This window comes from Cavia porcellus, unplaced genomic scaffold (assembly GCF_034190915.1).
Source record: "Cavia porcellus strain 051 isolate PalLab524CR breed Dunkin Hartley unplaced genomic scaffold, mCavPor4.1 scaffold_11, whole genome shotgun sequence".
In the NCBI taxonomy this organism is placed as follows: Eukaryota; Metazoa; Chordata; class Mammalia; order Rodentia; family Caviidae; genus Cavia; species Cavia porcellus.
In genome coordinates, this window is record NW_026947494.1 from 78,144,940 (window position 1) to 78,168,470 (window position 23,531).

The 23,531-nt window shown below is 34.0% G+C and overlaps 1 non-coding gene and 1 pseudogene across 16 annotated transcripts in view; both read left to right on the forward strand.

Annotated features, from left to right (window-relative positions):
• The window catches only part of LOC100718470 (uncharacterized), a 286,223-nt gene that overhangs the window by 89,872 nt on the left and 172,820 nt on the right, over positions 1–23,531 (forward strand). For 14 of the 16 annotated variants that reach the window (XR_010050631.1, XR_010050616.1, XR_010050619.1 and 11 more), the window contains one exon: positions 5,579–5,651. The exons of the other annotated variants lie outside the window; for them this stretch is intronic. This is a non-coding gene — a transcript (uncharacterized LOC100718470). The remainder of the gene's footprint in view (positions 1–5,578; positions 5,652–23,531) is intronic. 16 annotated transcript variants of the gene reach the window in all.
• Positions 5,371–5,514, forward strand: LOC111755687 (U2 spliceosomal RNA; annotated as a pseudogene).

Genomic DNA, 23,531 nt, shown 5'->3' on the forward strand with positions numbered 1-23,531 from the left:
ACTTTGGGGCTTTTTCATGATATTTTTCATCATGTTTTATTATTAAACAAAAACACAAGTTTATGAAATTAAATGAGACATCAGTTTATTTGAAATACTAGCTAGATTTAAGACATGATTTTTCTCTAAATTATATAATGTTCTTTTAATACTGCTTAAGATATTTTAATAGTTTAAAAATTATGAATGATATAGTAATAATATAATGAATTATATGCAAATGTTTCTACAATGAATATAATTCAGATTTTTAAAGTAAATATTACTGTTTGATAGAATTTCCATACCTTGGGACAGATTCCTAATCCTTTCTGGAGGAGTGTCAATCCTTCCTTTACCAAATTATAATGCTTTCAGGTAAAGAAATGTTTACCTATCTATATAGAGACATAAACAGTTGTCATGTTTGGTTTAAAATGTGTTTGTATACCTCTACATGAATCATAAACTCTTTGAAAGAATGAAAACTTTGTGTATAATTTTAGTTGTTATGATCCTAACCTTTTAATATTTTCTTCCAAAATTGCAATTTGAAAATTTTAGCTGTCAGAAAAGTATACATCATATAACCATTGTTCAAATTGGAAGTCTAAAAATCAAAGCTAGTTATAAATTTTGGGATTGGTAATACCTTACCATAAGATAACAGCACTACCCAAGGTGAAAGTTAGACTTACATTACTCATACAAATATGTTAGATGACCCAAGTAAAACACTGAAAATATTTTTTACAGAAGCGTAATTTATATATTTCAAGAGAGGTTAAAATTGATTCACAGGAAATGCTTCACTAAAATCATATGGTAGACAAGAAGATGAGGATGAAAAGTATCCTGAATAGAAAATAATTTCAAATATAGTTGATATTAATCCAACCAAATCAATAGTCTTTTAAATTTAAATGTACTAATTTAAGCATAGAAACTGAAAGGAGTAAAAAAAGACCCAATTTTATGCTGTTGTACAGTCAACTTCCCATCATTGTAACAGAACACCTGAAAAAATTAATTTATAATGATGAAAGGATCATTTTGATCCACAGGTTTGGAGCTTCCAGTCCATGACTGATTGGCCCCAGTGGCTTAGATCCATGGCAAGCAGTATGTCATGGAGCATGCGACAGAGCAAGATTACTCCATCATCATTCAGGGAGCAAAAGAAGGCAGAGGAAGGGGCTGAAGTCCCTAATCCCCTTTGTTGCCAAGCACCCAATGACCTAACCTCCTTCCTTTAGGCCCCGCCTCTAAAATTTTTCAGAGCCTCCCAGAGCATCACCCTGATGCCTCTGGGAGGCATTTGAAATCTTGTCTGTAGTGGTTCTCCAAAAGAAACACACTTAAAATGTGAAACAACAGTGTACTCAAAATAAAAGAATTGGCAAAGATGCATTCTGCTAAGATAACTCAGAAGAAGACAGGAGTAGTTATTATTAATTTCAGATAAAACTGATTTAATAACAAAAACAAGTTATCAAGAATAAAAAACAGCATTGCAAAATGATAAAATGTTCTGTTATAGGTTGAAGGTGTTCCCCAAAGTTGATGTATTGGACATTTAATTCCCAATCCACAGTGCTGAGAGGTAGGACTATTAAAATGCTTTGCCTTTGTGCATGGATTAATGTTATTATGGCAATGGACTAATTATTCTAAGAGTGATATTCTTGTAAAACAAAGAGATGAATTTGGTTCCTTTTCCCCAACTCTGTCAAAAACTTGTGTTCAGTCTGTTGGCCTTTCATCTTCTGCATGAGGTAATGCAGTGTGATGTGGGCCCCTTAATTCCAGACTTCCCTAACTCCAGGACTCTAAGAAATAAATCTCTTTTGTTCTCTACATAAATTGCCTGGTGTCGGATATTATGCTATTATCACAAAAGCTTGGCGTATGATGACATGGCCTATTCTCCAAGAAGACAGAATAATTCTCTATGTGTGCCTGATGTAGAATATCAAAATATGGGTGGTAAAAACTGGTAGGATTGCAAGAAGAAATAAATGAATCTAGTCTACCAGTTGAAGACATTAGTTCAGCTTCATCAGTAATTGACAGATTTATCAGGCAGAAATTTAGTGAGGATATACAAAAACTGAATGGAAACATCATTTGACTGGAACCTGTTGACATTTAAAGAATACTCAGTCCTACGACAGCAGCATACATATTCTTATGAAGTTTATATGGAAATTCACCAAGTTAGGCCACATTATATGCCAAAAATACATCTCAACATATTTGTGTGAGCAGAAGTCATGGAAAGTTGATTCTTAAACCGCAGAGAAATTAAAATGGAAACTAATAACTGAAAAATAGCTCAAAATTCCAGAGTATTTGCAGATCAAACAAGTACTTATAAGTAACACATGAATTAAAGAAATATCAAAAGAAGTTTAAAAAAATTTGAAATGAACAAAAGTAAAATTACAGCTTAACCAAGTTTGTAGAATGAAAGTATACTTAGAAGAGATGTTTACTGCTCCCGTGAGCACATAGTGTGAAGGTGGCTGTCCGTAAATAATGAAGGGGGACCTCGGCTGGACCCTGTAGACTCTGTGGAACAGTGAGAAAGTGTATTTCCATTGTTTAAACCACACTTTGCTATGTTATTATGGCATCTTGATCTATGATAGCTGCCCGGACCCCATGTGCCTTCCCTCCACCATCTGAGTTCCTGTACTGGGATACTAAACCTGCTCTCTAGTCTGATTATTCACAATCTGTGAGGTGGGACACAGTTCTGTGTTGTCCTTGATCATGGTCGTTTTGAAGCAATGACCTTTTTGGGGACTGTTCTGTTATTTTCTGGGTGCAGGACTGCAAGAGCCAAGTAACTTTCTACTGAGATACTTCCTTTTTACAACTGAATTCATGACCAAGCTCATGGCTTATGGTGTTAGGTCCACCTTCTACCAGACACCTAAAGAAGTATTTATCTCTTTTTATCCTATTAGAGAGCTTCAGGCCTTGGCACATCTTGGAGCATTTCTGTACTTTTAATATTTACTGTACACAGAAAATTTATCTGTAGTAATTGTAATTTTCCAAAGCCACCATTCTGAAATGGGCACAGATCTGTATTCCTTATCCACCAGTTATTCTGGGTTCTGTACTCTTTTTTGTATCTAGTTTTCTAGGTGATGGGGTAGGATTTGGGTTTTTTATTTTAATAGTCTTTTCTATAACAGCTTTTGATCTAACAGCTCAGTGATTTTTTATCTACCCTAAGATATTATAGTAAAAATATTAATGCACTGTTCATTAACCATTTTTGCAAAATTTCAGTGCTAAATTCAGGTTGTAGCATTTTTAAGACAGAAATAAAAAATTTGATATTTACTTTCTGGTCTTCCATTGTTACAAACTTTTATTGGTGTTATAAAGGTCACATATTTAATTTTCTGGGCTTAGGGAAAGATCTTTAGTTATCTGAAGAAATTTGTTGAAATATGGAGGGAAAACATAGGTTAATATCTTCTAGTTTGTCTGATAAGATGTCAAATAAAATAATTTATGTGCTATATATCATATAATAAAAAGATACCTCAAAATATAAAACAAAAAATATCAAAGTAATGCTAGTATCTAAGGTAAAGAATATGGAAGAATTTACTTTTAAAACTTGCATATTTTTTAAATTAGTACAATTTTACTCACTGTTTAAGCAACATGTTAATGCATAATTCAGAAAATTTTGAAACTGCAAAAAAGCATGGCAAAGTAAACAAAATCCTTCAAAACTATATAACTGTCGTAACTTTCGATGTTTAGTGTGTTCTTTTATTTTTATATGTCTATATATTTTTTGCAATTTTAAATATTTTCTATGTCCAGACGTGATACACAACTATTTCTTCAGATTTCCTGGTTACCTTTTCATGCTGTTAATAACGTGTTTTTGACACATGTGTTTTGGGTTTTTGCTACGGTTCAGTGTGTTTTTCACTTTGTCTTGTTTTGAAAAGAAAACAGATTTTTGGGGGGTGGTTACAGGGGATCGACTGCATGACCTCGCATTTGTGAGACAGGCGCTTATCCAACTGAGCTAAATCTTCAACCCCAGAATTTTTTAAAGGATGTAAAGAAATATTTTTTATTGTCTTCTAAGATTTTTAAAATAGATTTTGGTTTTACACTAAGAATTTTGATAATTTTGACTTGATTTTAATACATGATACAAAAAAGTGTTTCAAATTTAACGCTTTTTTGTGAGGGATAACCAATTCTCCAACACTGTTGAGGAGACTGTTTCTCCTTCAATTTTATTTTCTTGATTTTGTTGTCAAAATCATTTGACCATATACTACAGCGTTCATTTCTGAGCTGTTTTGTTCCATTGAGCTAGATCTTCATGTATTTGCTAGAAACACATTATTTTGTTTGTATATATTTGTACTACATTTTGAAGTCAGGGAAATATAACACCTCAAACTTATTTTTCATAAGATTGTTTTCACTGCTCAGTGTTCCTGGAGCTGCCATACGAATTTTATGTTGAGATTTTTTGTTTTTGAAAAATATACCACTAGAGTTTTGATGGATGTTCGATAAACATCTTTCTCAGTTTGGGTAGTATTATATTTTAACAACATGAAGTCTTCCAGGTCATGAGCCTGAGATATCTTTCTGCTCATCTGTTTCTTTAATTTCTTGTAACAATATTTCATAGTTTTCAGTGTATGAGTCTTTCACTTTCTTGGATTTATTTCTACATAGTTTATTTCTAGGTAGTTTGATCTTTTTAAAACGATTATAATTAAAATAAGACAAAAATGTTTTTTAAGATTATGATCTTGCATTTCTGTTTTCAGTTCAACTCTAGCAGCACAGTGACTTGTCTTCCTTTCCAATATTTGCAAGTAATTTTTCTTACAGTAATTGTTTTAATATGTAGTAATTTGGTACTTAAAATCATACATTAAGTTGTTTTAACTTTGCTTCTTTCCTTTAATACCAATCCTCCATGCGATTCTCTACCATGGTAAGCTGCCTCCTTCTGTTGGATAAGGTTAGGTGAATCACCACATTTATAATAGTAACACTCCTGTTTCCTGTGGATTTTCAGTGAAAGCCATGGGAGAAGCAAAGCATAATGGATAGATCTATTAAGATGTTTTTATCCCTTTAAGATGAATCAGATGGTGATATTTATCAGCTTTGTAAAAGTAATTCCCAGATAAAGGTATCTACTTTCACAAAATGGATTTTAAACTTTTTTCTTAAAGAAGTTACTATTCAATAACATGCTTTCATTAATCAAAATTTACCCATGATCCCTTAAGTTTCTTAATATTTTTGATCAGTGAACCGCCTGAGTATTTGGTAAGAGTCTCAAAATTCTCATACTAGACAACTGAACAAGTTTAAATGAAATTTGCTTCTCGGCCTTTTGGTTAAGATCAAGTATAGTATCTGTTCTTGTCAGTTAAATGAAATCAGTTTCCATATCTTCAGGGTATCTGTAAACCAAATATCCCCATGCTTCTGAAATCTACAGATTGCATTTTAAAACCTCATAATCTAAACATGTAATATCTAAATTAATTTTTAACTTAAGAGGATTTATGTATATGTTTTTCAGGTACCTGTACAAGAATGAAATTCATGCACTAAAATAAGCAAACATTTAAGGGGTTTACATCCTTGGAATAGCTGTAAGTAACAGAAACTTCCTGATTAAATCACTCAGTGGTTATGGTTCAAATAGAAAACTTTCTAAAAATGTCATTATGTGACAGATGGGCAGTTATTTTAAGTTTTGTCATGTGGCTTGAATGATGAGTGTTTGGTTATCAGTTGGGTAAAAATCAGAATGCGTTCCTGAGTTGGCCTGAGGGCAAGGAGACAGAGCTCAGCCATGAACCCGACTTCTGCACGTACTTGTGTGATTTAGGGGAAGTTACCCTTCCTAAGTCCTTTCCAGATTTCTGAAATGCTAATATTTCTGCTGTGATTTGACTGAGGGTTTGGTGCAAATAGACTAGTTTATTGCTTACATAAAATAGGCATTTTATAGATAGAACTTTATACTTGGGAGTCAGTAATTTATGAAATTCAGATTTTTAAGTTATATAAGGAATATCCTGAATATGAGAAGTAATTTCTTATTTTATAGGTGATAGAATCAAATCCAGTGTTCATTAAATGACTTGCCTTAAATTAAGTCTGTGAGGTGATTGCATCTCAGTCCTGGCTTCTGTCTAGTATAGAAGCCAGCATTTGACACTTCAGATTCACCCATCTGAATTTCAGTGTGACATGTGTTCCTCAGCATCAAAAAGTTTTACAGATACACTACTACCGAACTGCAATTTGATGTTTTATTCAGAGATTTCTCACAGTTATGCATGTCTGAAACATAAATTCTAATTAGATACTTGAAGAAATTTTTTCCCCACTGATGAAAAGCTGTGGGATACTTTTTAGGTCCAGATACATAAAATATGCTTTGATTTTTAATTGTAAGCAGGATCCCTACATAGAAGAAGTGTTGGAATTCCAACTTTGTCTCCATCTTCACTGTGGTTTCTTAATTTCAAAAATCTATTTGCAGTTATTTCTGTAATCAACATGCTTAGAGAAACTTGGGTTTCTTTTTCTTATGATATCACATTATTAGGCTATTGTATTAAAATATAATCTATCAAATACATTTAAAGTTGCCATTGCTTCTACTTCTTCCTTTAATTAATTTTATTTTCATGACTAATAAGCTGCCCCTATAACAAAATGTGTCTCATTTCCATATAAAATGTATAACATTTTAGATAATTTCTAATTATATTGCAGAATGGTCACATGAACAAATGCAAATGATCAAACAAAGCCCCTATCATCAATGTGGTGATCAAGACTGTATTTTGTTTTCATCAAATACATTTACAGAAGATTTAAAAAACATGTGAATTCTGATGCCCATTTAAAATGCACATGATTCTTGTGAGCACATGTTTTTTATTCTGAAAATAATGATTTGCTTTACCGATCTCGAATAATGCTAATGTTCAGTGCTCTTCTGCGTTTTGTTTTTAAGTATGATTCCATGCTCTTGTGAATATCTATTCAAAGATTTTTGATGTCCAAAACTGTAATTTATAATCCTTGGAAGTTTCATAGTTTTAATCTTAGCCCTGAAATCCAATTTTATTTTAGTATAGCTCTACAAAGCTACAGTGAAGCTTGAGGTACCTGTGATATTTGTTACTTAAGATCTATTCATATTACATTTATTTTAATGATTGTTATTTAATATACTTTTGATTAAATTTCTTTTGGAGGAAGTCAAGGATACATGATAGAATTTTGCACAGGCATTGAAACTAGTAGATATAGTAAGGCCAGTTCTGCTTCTGACAAATTGTTCACAATCCAGATAAAAATATACTTTGTGATTTTCCTATAATCTTCAGAAGATAGTCATTCAACATAAGAACTGAGGATGGGAAGTGAGGAAAGGATATTGAAGACAGATTTGTAAATCTAATTCTTCGTTTGATATTTTTGTTGATTGAAAAATCCTGCTTGAAGGATAAATGTTGTTTCTATGTTTCATAGATTTTTTCCCCCATATATTGGCTACATGAAAAGGAAAATTTTGGTTAATCACAAACAAGTCATATTCTAAAGCACAAGTGTACTTTTAGGTTAACGAGTCTTAGTTATTTCTAAAGGTAACTTGTTCAAATATTGTGTATGGGCAATAGATGATATAGGAGAAGTAATAAGTTTTGTAAGAATTATAATCATGAATATTAATGTGAGAAATAAAATGATTTCATATTACTTGACTGTATATTAAAACAATGAAGTCATGACTGTACAATGAATTCTACTAAATATAAAGGCCTTTTGCTTAGGTATAACTTTTATGTAGGCATATGCATCCTGCTAGGTGAACACCACTGGTTAAATCTGATAATGTCTCCAGAGCAATGTTGTCGCTCTCCAAATGACACGGAGGCCTGTTTGATCATTTCACTTTCAAGGTCATGAGTGATTGCTGTGCCCTGAGAAAGCACAGTCGAGTAATTCTTGTATTAATCAATCGTCCTGCTTTCAGTTATTCTTCACCTAAAAATTTAACCTTTATTCCACTGATACAATAGATATATGTTAATTGATCATATAGTTTTTTCCTAATGAATTTTTCTTTCCCCTTGTCTCCTAAATAGACATCAAATATTTCTTTGTGAGAATTATATCTCATACTCCTGTTCTCTGTGTGTAGTAAAGGAGAAGCGTTTTAGCACTTTAGTCATTATTTTTTAGCTTACATTTCTCTTCAATCTAAAATATCACATTTTTTACTTTCTTTTTGCTTTTGATATTTTTTATTTCTGAATGGTGTACTTCATCAATAGTCACTCTTTAAATGTCAGTAGGCTTCCACACTTGTGTAAGACTGTCCAATATTGCTTTGTATATTAAATATAAACCTCTCGATCTGTCATCTGCTATAATTATAGAAAAAAGCAAAGCAACAGTACTCAACATAAGACCTGAGATATCATACTCCAGTTTCATCTGAGTGAAAAACTTTGACATTTATTAGCTCTTTGATCTTGAGACTCCCACTTTCAAATTTCAAATCACAGTTTTCTTTTAGCATTTAAAAATGAGAATAATAATATTGATTTACCAAGCTGGCACTGAAATCCAAGGATAATAAATATGAAACACTTCTTAAGAATGTATGCTTAAACACTAGTACTTATTATCTTTATTACTGTGCTTATTATTTTGTGGTTACCATTCCAGTAATTATTTTCTGCACAGCTTCTTTGAAGACACAACTAATTTTAAATGGTATATTTTTAGACACATTATTACAATATTAAATTTAACCAGTATTACCAAGTACCATTAACTCAATTATTTTGACCTTTCTTGATCTACATGTATAGTTTATCAAATGCTTTCTAGTTTTATTTATTATAAGCCATAACTATCTATAAATGCTTAAAGACTAATCATTTTAAACAGTAATATTCAGAATTATATGGTTAATATTTCAAAGGTTTTTTTAGAGATATATTTTCCCTGAAGTCTAATTATAATTCTTTTTTAAAAAAATAAGTTATAGGTATCTTTACACCTATAGACACAATGTAAGAATTCTGTCTGGAACAAAAAAATAAGTAAGACTTGTTTTGCTCATTCATTGCCTGAGTACTTTACATTAGAGCTGTTTTGAGTTTATTCACTCTGTCAATACCATTTGATCAAAGACCCCCAGAAACACAACTGTGGTTATAAAAGTTAGGTTTACCATTCACTGTAGCTCAGGAGAGCTCAGGAGTGTGGAGCTGAAGGAGTTAGGAACAAAACTTGGAGAATTTAATTTGAGTGGCTAGAAATCTTTAAGGAAGCAGAGATTTGTTCTATTTTGAAGGATATCAAAAGGTAGGGGCAGTGTGTCTTTGTAAATCTTATCCGTAATGAGGAAGAATGCAGCAATGTGAATAAAATCGGCAAGATGTGGTGTTCTCTGAATTTGGCCAAGAGAAGAGAGTGCTGGCATTTTGTGAGTGGCATATCTTCATCAATATGATCTGCTGTAACAAGTTAACACAGACTAGGTGACTTAAATGACAAATATTCATTTTTCACACTTCTGAAAGCTGGATACTCCATATGTGGATCAATATGTGGATAGACATAGAGTTTCAGGATAACTCACTTCCAGAATAGCTGTTTTGCTTTTGTGTCCTCATATGATGGAGATTAGAGAGAGAATGCCTGTGTGTCCTGCTTTGTAGAAAGGCACTAATTTACCACAAAGACCCAACTCTCATAACGTAATTTTATGCTAGTCACCTCTCAAATCCCTTTCTACATGGGATATTGTCATATCAGGATTTAGGATTTCAACTTTTTTTGGAGGAGGTATTAACATTTACAACATAACACACAATAATATGATTTTTGTCTGCGTTTGGATGTTATGAATCATCGTCATTTTTATCATGTTTTCGGGATGAATAATGTGTCTGAACTGTTCAGAGGATGATTTCTGAAATTATGTACAGTAGAAAAACAGCATGAGTTGTCCATAAATGCTAGGCCAACTTCTGAATGTTGGGGCTGATCCTTTTCTCCTTTTCTCAAAATAAATGAGAGTCCAAAATGCAAAATAAAGGATGGGACATGTGGAATTGAATATTCTTCACTAAAAATGTTACTTGAAGAAATCTTCCTGCTATGATTACTAATAAAATATTATCAGTGCTAAAGGCATACTGAATGTATGAAATCTGGAAGAGCTTCCATTTAATTAAAAAATGACAAATTTGTTTTTCATCTTGATAATATAAAAGCACCTAGTTTATATTCTGCTTTTAGAAGCCAGGCAAAAGATATAAAGTGATAGTTTTCAGCCATAAGACAGCAGGCAGGAAAGATTGCTGACAGAAGAGACACATGAGGCGACCTCTGTGGTTGTCCCCTGTGATTTGGTTTCAAGGCTAACATGCAGGGAAAAGGTAAACGTCCAGGTTGGAGGAGCCAGAGAATGGAGTTTCAGGAGCCTGGTGTCATAAAATTCATGCCTCAGAGCAGCAGCGAGCAGGAAGCTGCACAGAGAGACCTAGAGATCCGCAAACGTTTCTCCTACTAGTTTTGACTGAACACTGCTCTGTACATAGATGAGAGGAGATGAGAAAGGGCCAAAAATTGCAGCAGAACCAACAGTACCAGAAACCCTGGGTCAGAAACACCCAGAAATCACACATGGTGGTGAATATTTTGTGTTGCTGCTAATTCTTATAGGAAGACTCATACTGTGTAGCACTGGGTAGGTCCTCAGACTGCACATGCACACATCCCTCATGACGAGCATAATCATTATGTACTGCAAACATGCACTAATTAAAATAATGTGGAAAAAGGTATAATCTTAATAGAAAGGCTGAATTAGCCTCAATACATACACTGGTCTTGACTGATCCATAAAGCCTTGAAGAAAGCATAAGAGAATTAAGACAATCCAAGTAATGTGTGTATCAGAGTGCATTTTGATACTCATTCAAAGAATACAACAAAACCCAGTACCCAACGACTAAAAATTTCCATTACAAAGTTAGCTGGTTCACTCATCAGATCAGAATTATAAAGTACAAGAAGCCAAACCCTAAGGTAAAGAAAGGAGAAATAAAACAATGCATTCCTCTCCCAATAATTGATAGAACAAGTAGGTAGAATGTAAATGTACAGACCGCAATAGTAGTAGCAAATGGGATATAACTGATATGAATAGAGAATAATAATACAAATTTTTGAGCACATGAGAAGCATTCATCAATTCAGATTATTTTCTGATTTAAAATATGTTTCCATAAATTTAAAAGGGTTAAAATGATATAGAATATATTTTCTGATTAAAATGGAAGGTAGAAAACACTAGTATTCAATATAAAACAGTAATATTTTGAAAATCCCTAGATATTTAGACCCCCTGACTACTGCATGCATTAAACAACAACAAAAAACTTAGGAAAAGAATTATTTGGGAATAAAAACGAAGGTGGAAAATATTGAAAATTTAGGGGCTGTATGTGAAGTAGTAGTTATGTAAAATTTATATAACTTAAGTGTTTTATTTGAAAGGATAAAGGTTTCAAGTTAGTGGCATAAGCTTTCACTTTAATCTAGAAAATGATAACTTCTATGCCAAACAAAAGGAAGGAAATAATTGGAAAATCAAGGACATAGGAAACAGAACATTAACAGAGAAAAATCTATAAAGTAAGGTCTAACTCTGGAAAGAATCATAACATTGATAAATCACGTGCTAAACCATCAGAAGAAAAGGGGAGAAAAAATACTAAGATGAAGGGTAGTGAAGATCATATCACTGTAAACAGTATATTTGGCAACTTAATAAAGTGAAAAAATTCATGAAATTATAAAGTTTGAAGTTCTTTTGAGAGAAAGGAGAAGTTGCGTAACTACACATGTGTTAAAGAAATTATATTCATAGTTAAAATAGTTCCAATTAAAAACAAATCAAAGCAAAACTCCAGATCCAGGTGCATCTACTGGAGTAAGCAACAATCAGTTAAAGAAGACATAAAATCCACTTCTATAGAAACTCTTTCAGAGAGTAATGGAGAAATATTTTCCTTATTCATTTTGGATTTATTTTATGACATCAAAAATATGACAAAACTCTTATAAGAAAATAGGCTTATCCTTCATTAACTTAATACAAAATTCCCTAACCAAATATTACTCAATTAAGTCCAGAAATATATGAAAATGGTACTAAGTATATCATCCACAAGTAAATTTAATTTTAGGAATGTAAGTTGTTTTAACAGTTACAAAACCAAAAATATAATTTATTGTATTTACAGATTAAAGAAGAAAAACCATGTGATCGTGTCCATATGTACAGAAAATGTTTGGCAATGTATAACATTCATTCATGGTACAAATCCTTCAGCAGATTAAGAAAAAATAAGAATTTTCTCAGCCTGATAAAATTCTTGTAGGAAAGCTCCTTAACTAATTTTCCATTCAGTATTGGAAGACTGTAACTCTTAAAGTTGAGAACAAGCCATGAGTGCTTGTAATTTAATTTGACATTTTACTGTGATACTAACTGCTGTACAAGTAAAGGAAAGAAAACAGATGTCATCCCCATTGGAAAGGAAGAAGTAACTCACCTATGTGGAACATCTAAGGAATATACACAAATGAACAAGAAACTGTGAGTTTCGCAAAACCACAGACTCTAAAAAGAACGTAGAAAACTATGTTACATTTAGAACTATAGCAATGAAAATTTATATTAATATTAGTAGCATACTATGTGTCAATATCAAAAATACTTAGGAATAAATTCAACAAAGTATTTGTAAGAATTGTATGTTTGTATTGGCTTCCTAGGGCTACTGTAACAAATTTCCACACTAAGTGACTTAACATAATAGGAATGCATTGTCTTACAGTTCTGGAGGAAAGGTACATGAATTCAGGGTGTTCAAAGATTCAAACAGCCTTTAGAGGCTCTAAGGAAAATTTCCTTTCTTGCCTCTTCTGCCTTCTGATGATTCCAAGTGGTTCTTGGCTTGTGGCTACAGAACGCCATGGCTTTCTTTTTTGTACTTTCTTATTTGCTATTGGATTAAAAACCCAGTTGGATAATCCAGGATTCTGCCCTCATCTCAAGAGTCTCAATTTAGTTATATCTTGAAAAGACCTCTTTTATAAATAAGGTAACACTCACAGGTTCCAGGAAACAGGAGGTGAAATATTATTTTGGAGACCTCCATTCAGCTTCCCACACCTGTGCTTGCATCCTTCCAAATCCACACCCTTCCCCAATGAAACTAGGCCCATCCCATCCTCCAAATTAAGTATCCTCAACTCTCTGTCCATAACAGTTATTAGTTCTTAAATCTCACACTTCATATGCTTCACAATTCATATGTTCCATCACCTAAACTAAGTGCTGGTGAAGCTCTGGACATGATTTGTTATAGGGAAAAAATGCTTCCATCTGTAGATCTACAAAAATAGAAAACAGATTCTCTGCTCCCAAGATACACTGATTAGGTGGACATAACAATTATGGATAGTCTATCCACGGAGCCCAGCCTGTTTTGCTGCCACGCCTAGCCATCAGTCTACAGAGGAGGAGCTGGGCGGATCTGGGGTGGCTGCATTGGCCTCTCCGTGTGTCTGGAGGACTGTGGATATCTCTGCAAGCAGGGAGGGATCACAGGTTCCTGAGGCACTGCGGCCTGTGGTGAGTACCCTAACCCAGCTGCGATTGAAGAGCTGTGGAGCTTCCAAGGGGCAGGTGGGCGCACAGTGTCCCTGAGGCCCAGGTTGTCTGGAACTGCAGAGTTCTGAGCAGGCAGAGGAGGGCCACTGGTTCTGCAGGCCCAATGGCTTGGGGTAACGTGGTGCCAGAGTCTCAGTAGCTGCAAACATAGAAGGGGATTTTCAACAGATCCTAAGGAAGCTTTCAAATAACACTTGAAACACAGAAATATAGGAAAATGACAAAACGAAAGACCAAATTACAACCTCAAACCTCCAGCCCATCTCAAGAAACCCTAGGAGCAATGTATATAGAAGAAAATATATCCCATCCACCTCATATATCGAACACAATAGCTACTGAAATTGACAAGCAACTCCAGGAAGCTTTAAAGAAATTCAAACTCGAAATAATCTCCCAGATAAAAGAAGAAATGATAAAAGAAATGAAATATATCTAAATATATCTAAAGAAAACACAGATAAAAAATTGGAGGAACTAAACAAAAAGATAGAATCCCTAGACGAGCAATATAAGAAACAAACAGAATACATAATGCAGATGCACAGAGATATACAGGAAATAAAAAACTCCACTGAAAGTTGTAAAAATCGCCTTAATGAAAGTGAAGATAGAATTTAAGACCTTGAAGACAGGATTGCAGCTAGTGAACAGGAAAGGAAAGATCTTTTGAAAATAACAAGGAATCAGGAAACAATTCAACAACTGCAAGACGATGCAAAGAAGAATAACATAAGAATGATAGGGATTAATGAAAGAGAGGGAGACAACATGAAGGATGTCAGGAGGATATTTAGAGAAGTAATAGCTGAAAATTTCTCAAGCATGAGATCAGAAACTGACATCAGGATCAGTGAAGCATATAGAACTCCAAATAGTCATAACCAAAATAAAACTACACCCAGACATATAATAATCACCATCCCAGAAATCCAACACAAGAATAGATTATTAAAAGCTGTCAGGGAGAAAAGACAGATCACTTATAAAGGAAAACCTATCAGAATCACAGCAGACTTCTCAGCACAAACGATAAAGTCAAGAAGAGCATGGAGTGAAGTATTCCAGATCCTAAAGCAAAATGATTTCCAACCTAGACTGATATATCCTGCAAAACTATCATTCAAAATAGATGGTGAAATATGATACTTCCATGACAAAGAACAGCTGAAGAACTTCATGAACACCAAACCAACCCTGCAAAAAATATTGAAAGCAGTTTAGATACACAAAGGAAAAAACCACTAAGCAAAGCAAATAATTAAGCAGAACAGAAAGATAAAGATGCAACAGCAGAGAGATAACATTCCTACAATTAACCAGCATTTAACAGTAATAACCATTAATGTAAATGGTCTCAATGCACCAATCAAAAGAAACAGACTAGCAGAATGGATCAAGAAACAAAATCCAACCATATGCTGTTTACAGGAAACCCATCTAACCCAGAAGAATACTCACAGACTGAAAGTCAAAGGATGGAAAACAATTCTTCATGCAGCAGGAATCCAAAAAAAGGCAAGAGTAGCCATTCTGTTTGCAGACAACGTGAACTTTAAACCAACAATGACCATAAAGGACAAAGAAGGTCGCTACATACTCGTAAGGGGAAAACTCCAAGAGGAAGAGATAACTATCTTAAATATATACGCACCAAACTCCAGAGCACCCAGTTATATAAAACAATTATTAACAGAAATGAAAACTCAAATTATCAGTAACACAATTGTAACAGTAGACCTTAATACGCCATTGACACCAAGGGACAGATCAACCAGACAGAAAATGAGCAAAGAAATAACAGAACTGAATCACACCTGTGAACAAATGGGTTTGATAGACATATACAGAATGTTCCACCCAACAACATCAGAATACACATTCTTCTCAGCAGTACATGGATCATTTTCTAAAATAGACCATATATTAGCTCACAGAACATATTTAAACAAATGCAAAAGAGTTGAAATCATCCCTTGCATGTTATCGGATCATAGCGCTCTGAAATTAGAAATTAATGATAAAAGATACTGCAAAAATCCCGCAAACACATGGAAATTGAATAACACACTCTTGAGTAATCAGTGGGTCACAGAAGAAATTGAAGAAGAAATTAAACAATACCTAAAAGAAAATGAAAATGCAGATACAACTTACCGGAATCTGTGGGATGCAATGAAAGCCGTCCTGAGAGGAAAATTTATTGCACTGAGTTCCCACATCAGGAAAACAGAATGAATACAAATAAATAACTTGATGCTACACCTCAAACAGCTAGAAAAAGAAGAGCAAGTCAAGCCCAAAGCCAAAAGAAGAGAGGAAATTATAAAAATCAGAGCAAAAATCAATGCAATAGAGACTAAGAAAACAATCCAAAGAATCAACGAATCAAAGAGTTGGTTCTTTGAAAGAAAAAATAAAATTGATAAGCCTCTAGCCAACCTTATTTAAAAAAGGGAAGAAAAAGCTCAAATTCATGCAATAAGAAATGAAAAAGGAGAAATCACTACAGACCCAATAGAAATACAGAAGATCATCAACACCTGTTTCAAAAACCTCTACTCTCAAAAGTTTGATAACACAGAAGAAATAGATTCTTAGAAGATATGAAGTACCAAAGCTAGATCAAGAGGATGTAAACCTGTTGAATAACCCAATCTGTGCTAATGAAATTGAAAATGTAATTAAGTCCTTACCCACCAAGAAGAGCCCAGGCCCAGATGGATTCTCTGCAGAATTCTACAAGAAATACAAAGAAGACCTACTGCCGACACTCCTCAAACTCTTCAATGAAATTGAAACGGAAGCAATCCTTCCTAAGTCATTCCTGGAAGCAAATATTACTCTAGTACCAAAACCTGAGAAAGACCCAACTATAAAAGAGAACTATAGACCGATCTCCCTAATGAACACAGATGCAAAAATCCTCAATAAAATATTGGCAAATAGGATCCAGCAAATCATCAAGAAGATTATACACCATGACCAAGTGGGATTCATCCCAGGAATGCAAGGATGGTTCAACATACGCAAATCAATAAACGTAATCCACCATATCAATAAAGCCAAAAATAAGAATCACATGATCATTTCCATAGATGCAGAAAAAGCCTTCGATAAGGTCCAACATTTATTCATGATAAGAACTTTACAGAAAATTGGAATAAATGGTCTTTACCTCAATATAATAAAGGCCATTTATGACAAACCAACAGCCAGCATCATACTAAATGGCCAAAAATTGAAAGCCTTAAAATCGGGCACAAGACAAGGATGTCCTTTATCACCTCTCCTATTTAATATAGTACTGGAAGTACTAGCCAGAGCAATTAGGCAAGAAAGAGAAATAAAAGGGGTAAAGATAGGAAAAGAAGAAGTTAAATTATCATTGTTTGCAGATGACATGATACTTTACATAGAAGACCCCCTAAACTCCATTGAAAGACTCTTAGATACAATATAAATTCAGTAATGTGGCTGGATACAAAATCAGTACTCAGAAATCAATAGCATTCCTATACACGAACAACAAAATCACAGAGAGGGAAATAAGAGCAACTGGACTATTCACATTAGCAAGCAAAAAAATGAAATATTGAGGAATTACTCTTATGAAAGAAGTGAAAGACTTATACAGTGAAAATTATAATACACTGAAAAAGGAAATTGAAGATGATCTCAGAAAATGGAAAGACATCCCTTGCTCATGGATAGGAAGAACAAACATTGTGAAGATGGCCATTCTCCCAAAACTGTTATACAGATTCAATGCAATCCCAATAGAAATACCATCAACATACCTTGTAGATCTAGAGAAATCACTCCTAAATTTCATCTGGAACCAGAAGAGACCTAGAATCGCAAAGGCAATTCTAAGCAGCAAAGACAAAGCAGGAGGCATCACAATCCCTGACTTGAAGTTATACTCCAAAGCAACAGTAGTAAAATCAACATGGTATTGGAATCAAAACAGAGCCGAAGATCAATGGAATAGTTTAGAAGATACAACCACAACTACAAACACACTCAACCACCTTATCTTTGATAAAGGAGCCAAGCAGGTTCACTGGAAGAACGACAGTCTCTTTAATAAATGGTGCTGGAAAAACTGGCTCTCCATTTGCCGAAAACTAAAGCTAGACCCATGTCTATCACCATGTACTAAATTAAAATCTAAGTGGGTCAAAGATCTGAATATTAAAACAGAAACACTAAATCTATTGGAAGACAAATTGGGTAGAAACCTTGAAGACATAGGAGTAGGTAAAGAATTCATGAACAGGACTCAAACCTCACAGGAAATACTTCCCAGAATCAATAACTGGGACCACTTCTTATTAAAAAGTTTCTGCATGTCAAAAGAAATCTCCAGCATAGTGAAAATAAAACCCACAAACTGGGAAAAGATTTTAGTGAACTCTCTCTTAGACAAGGGACTCTTGTCTAAAACATATAAAGAATTAAAAAAACTCAGACCTCCAAAATTCAAAGATCCAATCCAAAAATGGGCATCTGAGATGAATACGCAATTCTCAGATGAAGAAATGCAAATGGCAAATAAATACATGAAAAAATGCTCATCATCATTGGTCATTAGAGAAATGCAAATTAAAACCACACTGAGATACCATCTCACTCCTGAAAGAATGGCCAGGATCAAGAAAACCAACAACAAATGCTGGAGAGGCTGTGGGGAAAAAGGAACTCTCCTGCACTGTTGGTGGGAGTGTAGACTGATACAGCCTTTGTGGAGATCTGTCTGGAGATTTCTCAAAAAGTTGGGATTGGAAAACCCATTTATTCCAGCTATTCCACTTCTAGGCATATTCCCAGAAGAACTGAAAGCATCATACCACAGTGATATATGTGCACCTATGTTTATAGCAGCACAATGTGTAATTGCCAGATCTTGGAAACAACCCAAGTGTCCATCAACTGAGGAATGGATAAAAAAGTTGTGGTATTTCTATACAATGGAGTATTATTCAGCTATAAAGAAGGATCACATTGAGATATTTATCAATAAATGGGCACAGCTTGAGACCATACTCATAAGTGAAATAAATCAATCTCGCATGTGTGAATACTGAATAGTTTCCCTAATGTAAGTAATGATTCAAATATATAAAAATATGTGGTAATCATGATTCCCCATTAGGTGGCCTTGAAGCCTTATAAAGTTTTCACTCATTAATTAGAAAGGCTTTATTCTGGGCTTCTTGATATGGAAATATTTGAAGCTAGAGTATATGAAGTTTTATCCAAATATTTCAAGGAAAAAGACAGACACTATGGTAGCTACTATTAAGTCGGGTTATATGGTGGTGAAGTACTAGGTTGCTGAAACAGTCATGCTTTGACCTCTATTGTTATATTGTTATGTCCTGTTTTATCTCAATGTCCCCCTTATTCTTAAAAAAAATTATTTAGTTATTTCTTATTTTTGTTTCAATTAAGGGGAAAATTTTAAAAAATTAGGATATATAATAGTAACTCTTTGATTTCCTATTAACTTGTTTTGAAGTCCTGTAATACTCCAACGATCTTGTTTTGACTGATTAGACTCTGTTATATTCTGTATGATAGTATCAAGTTTGAGGGTATAGGCAACTACTTTGAAGGCAATAAGATTCACTAAGATGCCCATTCTGGTTTGACTATTGTCTCCTTTGGAAGTCCTGTAATGTTTACAATGCCTAAGTTTTATTGGTCTTGTTCTCTACTGTTTTGTCCAACTTTATAATATCTAATGAGATAGACAATTCTTTTTAAGGAAACAAGAGACAACGTTGATAACCATTGTTGATAACCTTGTACTCTGTTCTACACCATGTGCTATGTCTATCCTTGGTTTTGACTGATAGCTTTGTTTTGCCATATTTGACTGTATTCTCTCCCCCCCAAAAAAGTAATAAAAACTAAGGAGCAATAAAATCCAAAATGTGTAAATTTTGTTGTAAAAAAGAGAGGGGAAAAAAAAAGAGCTCTAACGGATATAACAGCAAGTGTGTTTAGGGGTGTTAAATAGCTGACTATATCAATGTTTTTGGATCATTGAACACAGCTGTTTGCAGTCTCCCTGTTTGAATGTCCACTTTGTATTCTTCGATACTGTAATTTGAGCAACTATTTTCAAGATGATAATATGTAATCTATTGACAGGTGATTTCTTACTGTTATTTTTTTTTTTGTAGTTCTGTATTACGTGTACCCTTACACCGCTTTGTTTTGTTTTGTGTTTTTCTCTTTTTCCTCTTAAATAAAATAAAAAAAACAATTATGGATAGTCTTATTCTAAATAAAAGAAAATGGAAAGAATAACGTACCGTGAGTCCCAACCAAGTTTAAAATCTAGCCGAGAAAATTCCATTAGTCTTCAGTGTGTGCCTAAGTTCTATACCCTTGGTGCCTAAGTTCTGTCCTCAGAGAATACTGCCTTTTTTTAGAAGCAAAAAATATTTTCACTCAGAAGCTCTTTCTTGACTTGAGAATTGTGGGATCCCAACCATTTCTTATCACTTTCAGTTCAAAGGGACAGTGTTTCTGCCAAAATAGTATTTTCAAGTTTTCCAGGTCTCCTCTGTACATTCAGAGATTGGTGTCATTAGGTAAGATCTTCCACAGAGATAAGAGAGATGAAGCATTTATCCATGAAGCACTCTTCATGGATAAATTCTATCCTTGGTCTTAGTTTCTACTGAGATACTGAATTAATCATATAGCAAATTCCCAATTCTTCAAAAAAAGATTATTCAGAACACATTTTCATACTAGAAATCCCCCATTGTTGTCATCTTTTGTAATACGGATGGGGTGAGGATCTTTGAATCAAACTAAATTCCTTTTTGTGTAACAATCTATCTTCAGGTTACCCACATTTTCCTAGAAGGAGCTGGCCACTCTGAACACATTACTTATTCTTTTCATCTGTATCTGTTGCCTAATACCAAAGCCACTTCTATAATCTTAGATACTTGGCATTTCAGTACCTTATTTCTCAATTCAAAAAAATTCATAATTTGGTTTGTGCTTATTTAGAAGTCATATAGCCTCCTTTCATTTTTTATTATCTATTTTCCATTCAAAACTGAAAATTACAAAAAGAACCCTAAAAATTATTCAACAGTACTGAGCTAAAGACAATCTAATAAATGAAAAAACACAGTATTGTTGTGATTCACATTTTTTTAAAACTGATCCATAATTTCACTGCATTTCTATCAGAATCTCATGAAGTTTTGGAAGTATGTGGAGTAATGCTTGGCAATCAAGAATCCATATGTATCTATATCTATCTATGTATCTTTGAATGTTGTATACAAACATATACAACATATACACATATATAAATTTTTTTTTAAAGTCAAAGGTAGAGGCATTTTACTTTCTGATTTCAAGATAATCTACAGAGATCAAGGCATTATAGTATTGGTATAAAAATAGATATGTAGAAAAGTGAAATATAGTGCTGAAAAATAGACTTACATGTTTAATGGCATTTTGGGGGCTAATATCCCAAGATTATTTTATGGGTAATTGAGAGTCTTTTCAAATAATGGTTGCTAATAATTGAATATAGATATGCTAGATATGATTTCAGAAAGAATGTGAATTATAGTTCACAATGATATAAAAATTAACTCACAATAGATCATACACCTAAATAAGGTGCCGAGACTATAATATTTCTAGAAGACAATATAGAAAAATCATTTTGACCTTTGAAAGATGATTTGAATAGGACACAGAAGTCATGAAATATAAGAGAAAACATTGATAAGTGAAATTTATAAATAATAAAATGATAAATATAAAACATTTATTATTTAAAACCCCCGGCTAAAATAGGCCAGTAAAAATATAAATAACATGTTTCTGAGGTGACTTAAATCTCAAATATAAAAAGGGTTTCTACTACTCAACAATAAGAAAAATATGTCAGTCTAAAAATGGGAAAATGTTTGCAAATACCTATAGTAAAAAAAATATGAGCAACAATAAACATGGGAAAAGACACTGTTATTAGTTATTAGAGAAATGCGAACACTATCCATCAAAAACATCAAGACACAGCTCTTGAACATCTAATGAATATAGCAATTGTTTTACTTTTCTTGTTGAGACAAAATACACAGCACCCCCGTGGTAAGGGAGGAGAGGTGTATTTTGCTCACAGTTTGCAGTGGTTTCACTTGATAATGGCTGGCTCCAAGGCAGAGTGACACATGGCAGGGAGGCAACAGTTCGTGACAGCAGAAAACACCAAAAACAATGAAGAAAGTGGGAGACCAGCCTCCTTGTGTCTCTTGTACTGTATCCAGTCTGCCAGGATCAGGCTGGCACCAATCTAGTGAGTGCACAGGTCCAGCCATCACCTACTTGTAATCCCAGCATTGCGCACGAATCAACCACACGCTCTAGACTAAGCCACCTCCGAAAGGCTACCCCTACGCCTGCATGAAGCTTTGAGGGAACATCCAGACATAAACCGTAACACCAGCTTTGGGAAATTGTAAAGCAGCTGGAACTCACGTTTTGCTGATAGTAATTCAAAATGATATATTAGTTTATCAATTGTTTGTTGACTCTTGTTTACAATTAAAGATGACGAGCAAGACATAGCACTTCTGTAGGCTATGATTACTCACAAAGAAATACAAACTTATTTCCACATAAAGTATACTGCTAGAATGGTTACAGGCCTGTTATTTACAATAGCCCCAAACTATAGATGGCCGAGATGTATCCGCCAGGTGAAGAGTGAGTAAACAGTTCTGATACAGCCATACAACAGACACTATTCAGCAATAAATAGGGACAAACTAGGATGCTCACTGCAAAATGGGTGAATTTCAAATGCATAATGTTTGGTGACGGGAACCCAACAAACCAGTTTCTGTTCTGTGTGATTGCATTTATATGAATTGAAGGAAAGACAAAATTATAGTGACAGAAAACTGATCAGTAGTATCTTGTTTTCGGGGATAGGGGATAGAATTGGTGGCAAATGTCACAACAGTATAGCCAGGCGTGGTGGCCTAGCACTCGTGAGGCTGAGGCAGGAGGATCCTTGCAAGTTCGGGACCAGCCTCGGCTACAAAGTGAGCTCAAGGCCAGCCTGCACTGCATAGCGAGACCCTGTCTCAGAAAGCCAAAAACAAACAAAAAAACCCAACAAACAGCAATCACAAAAGTGCCATATGGAAACCTGAAAATGTTCTATGTAATTATTGTAAGTATTCATCACGACTAACTTATTTACATACTTAAAGTCAGTAGAATTGTTACTGAAAACCTGACTTTAAAATAAGAAAATAAACATGTATTATGATTCAGCAGCTATTTCTTGAATTTACTCTTATTTTTGTTTTTGCTTACTAGACTTCTTATCCTGGCTTATAGTATCTCTTAAAGTCAGATAAAAAAAAAGCCTCCAGCTATATTTTCTTGAAAAACAATTTTGCTTACAGATCATATCTAGCTTAGAATGAGCTTTCTCAGTTCTATTAGAGTTAGCTTTCTTACTTCTGATCATTTCCCCCTTGACATGGGTCCTGCAGATTCTCTTGGAATGAACTGCATGTATGGATCAGTTTGACTTAACGTCTATCATCAAATTTACTATAAATATATTCTGACCAGAGAGGATTAATGTTTGGTAAACTATACCAAACCAGAAATGCTAGTCACTTCAGTGGATTGGGTGAGCCTAAAGCCCGTCTGGAGCTGGAAGCAATCCTGGGCC